This window comes from Haplochromis burtoni, unplaced genomic scaffold (assembly GCF_018398535.1).
Source record: "Haplochromis burtoni strain Fernald_Lab_line unplaced genomic scaffold, NCSU_Asbu1 Contig_1117, whole genome shotgun sequence".
NCBI classification, from domain to species: domain Eukaryota; kingdom Metazoa; phylum Chordata; class Actinopteri; order Cichliformes; family Cichlidae; genus Haplochromis; species Haplochromis burtoni.
This window is the reverse complement of record NW_024583478.1, coordinates 2,254-5,483: the sequence shown is the minus strand read 5'-3', so window position 1 is coordinate 5,483 and position 3,230 is coordinate 2,254. Positions and strand designations below refer to the sequence as shown.

At 37.5% G+C, this 3,230-nt stretch overlaps 1 long non-coding RNA gene across 1 annotated transcript; it reads left to right on the top strand.

Annotated features, from left to right (window-relative positions):
• Positions 1–96: 96 nt before the first annotated feature.
• LOC121813076 lies at positions 97–1,138 on the top strand. Its single transcript, XR_006053493.1, has 2 exons — positions 97–419; positions 673–1,138. It is a non-coding gene; the product is annotated as an uncharacterized LOC121813076 (long non-coding RNA).
• The last annotated feature ends 2,092 nt before the right edge of the window (positions 1,139–3,230 follow it).

The following is a 3,230-nucleotide window of genomic DNA, read 5'->3' as shown; positions in this document are numbered from 1 at the left end:
ACAATAATCATTAATGAAAATATGTTGATTATAAACTCTGTATACCATTCAAGTAAATTTCATTTGCTTAAATTTAACATTTAACATACTTATGTAACAAAATTACATAGAACATTTACATGTATTAAGTTACTGAAAGTAAGCATTTTGGCCATAGATACCTTTTGTGTACATTTAAATGGTCATATCACATTTCATATCTCTGTAAGGCTGATTATATTTCATTGGAATAAAGAAAGAAAAAAAAATATTGTTCATTTTATTTTGAAGAAATTGCTGCCCTGACTGTTACTTCTTTCTTTCTGGCAGATGGGGACGTGGTTTTGGTTTGGTCCAGTACTTTGTGGCCAAAGATAGTCCTCTAAACCAGCCCAACAGTGTTCTTGGCATCATATTTTACACTCTGCAGATGGGCCTTGGTTAGTCTGTGATTGTCTTCTTTAAATTACAGTGCATTGCTGAGAGCTTTTTATTCAGAATATCATTTGCAAGTCAATGTGTTTGTGATCCATGGCAAGCACAAGTATTTCAGGTATTTGAAGATTGCATAATATGTATATGGAGCAATACATTTACTCCACTCTGGACGTGAGACTGTGTGGAATTTCCCAATGATGTACTATGTTTGACTGAGGTCCTGATATCCTCTCTATTTGACTTTTTTATTTACAGGACTGTCTGTGTCTAAAAAAGCAGCAGCTTTTTTGGTCTTCTCCTCCTGGGTCTCTGTGGCCGGTTCACTCTATCTTGCATCTATTCTCGCATTTGTTCTGGGAGACTTCTGCATGGTCTGTGTCTCCACGTATATTGTCAACTTTGCATTGCTCTACACCAACCTGAAACGGAGGAGAGCAGTTCAGGAAATTAAGGAAAAAGCCAGATAGAAAGTGTTGCCTGTGAAATGTAACAAATGTTCCCTTCCTGCCTTCCTGAAACCCCGCTGGATTCATCTCACAGTATTTTGCCAGTGTTTACATGAGTTTACATTCAGTATTTTCACAGAAAAACAACTGGAGATTTAACTCTAATATCAGAATATCTATAAGTTGGTTCTCAATACAGAAACTTTGTTGTGCAGCAGCTACTTTTGTATATTGTTATTAACTTGTAATGATTAAAACACATTTTTGAATTCTGACTGTTGTTGTGATTGAATTCTGGGCTGTTATATGGTCAAATGTGTTAAAAGTGGCTATACAGGTCTCCACATTACATTTACTCAGTCCTACCAGCAGATGGAGATAAATGTCTATTTAATAGCAGTTCAAACAAACTTTATTGGAACGACTTTTCAAGTTACCCGTCCTCCCCAAGAAAGTCACCAGACCTACAAAAAACAAAAAAAAGGATGATAAAAAAATAAACAAATATATCTAATAAAGTGTGCATCATTAAATATGTACAGTTTTTAACTAATTTATTAGACCACATGTCATAAAAAAGAACAAGCAGTGGCAGCTCATTAGCTCGCCTTCAAAGTAAAAATCTGATTATTAAAATAAAATTTATTTCAACTGTGGTTCAAAAGGACAACGACAAAAACAGTTAATATGGTAAAATGTGTATTGCTATTTCATGGTGCAAACACCTCAATTTCTTACATTTAATGCTTTGTCTATTTCTTACTTATCTGAGAACTGATGAAAATCATAAGTAAGATGACAAGTTTGAACCGTTTGCGAAGGAATTGTACCGAGCCTTCGAAACAATCTGAAACAATCTCCACAGTGACATCTGCTGGCCAATGTGACTATCGCCACATCTTTTTAATGCTGCTCTGTGAAACAAATGAGGCAGACAAGCCCCGCAATTCCAACAAAAAGACTTATTATAACAGACTGTCAGTAATGGTGATGAGCACATCTTTTGGAGAAATCCAAATCCAACCAAGGCAAGAAAAACATTGAGACTGTTAAAGACAGCAGGCAGTAACCATAATAAACAGTGTGCTTCAACAAAATTATATTGACTATTGACATATTTTACTGAGCTCACCCACCAGTCTCCGTTTTTCTCGCCATGTCTATATGAGAGTAATCGCTGAATAAGATATGTACACATTATTTATATATCTATACAATATCTATCTAATTACACTTTTAATTCCAGTCTTTAAGTGATTAAATGGTGTATATTGGTCTTTAAAATTCACAGCAAAAATAGTAATGAAAGATGTGGTATTGTTTTCTTTTACACATGTGAGTGTAATAAATAGAAGAGGTAGTATCAAAAACATTAATTCAGTAATTACAAATTATTCTGGTTCATAAGAAAATAGAATCCTGGTGCTTCCCATGCATACTGAAAACACATTAATGCTCTCCTTTGCAGATTTCACATTTTTCAAAACAATCCCCTGGATTGGCCTCATTTACAGCCACCGATTGTGCAAGTTCCCCCACTTAAAATGATGACAGAGGTCAGTAATTTGCACCAGAGGTACACTTCAACTGTGAGAGACAGAATGTGAAAAAAAAATCCATGAATTCACATGGTAGGATTTGTAAAGAATTTATTCGTAAATCAGGGTGGAAAATAAGTATTTGGTCACCTCAAACAAGGAAAATCTCTGGCTCTCACAGACCTGTAACGTCTTCTGTAAGAAGCTTTTCTGTCCCCCACTCGTTACCTGTATGAATGGCACCTGTTTGAACTCATCATCTGTATAAAAGACACCTGTCCACAGCCTCAAACAGTCAGACTCCAAACTCCGCCATGGCCAAGACCAAAGAGCTTTCGAAGGACACCAGGAAAAGTATTGTAGACCTGCACCAGACTGGGAAGAGTGAATCTACAATAGGCAAGCAGCTTGGTGTGAAAAAATCAACTGTGGGAGCAATCATCAGAAAATGGAAGACATACAAGACCACTGATAATCTCCCTCGATCTGGGGCTCCACACAAGATCTCATCCCGTGGGGTCAAAATGATCATGAGAACGGTGAGCAAAGATCCCAGAACCACACGGGGGGACCTGGTGAATGACCTGCAGAGAGCTGGGACCAAAGTAACAAAGGTCACCATCAGTAACACACTACAACGGCAGGGAATCAAATCCCGCAGTGCCAGACGTGTTCCGCTGCTGAAGCCAGTGCATGTCCAGGCCCGTCTGAAGTTTGCCAGAGAGCACATGGATGATACAGCAGAGGATTGGGAGAATGTCATGTGGTCAGATGAAACCAAAGTAGAACTTTTTGGTATAAACTCAACTCGTCGTGTTTGGAGGAAGAA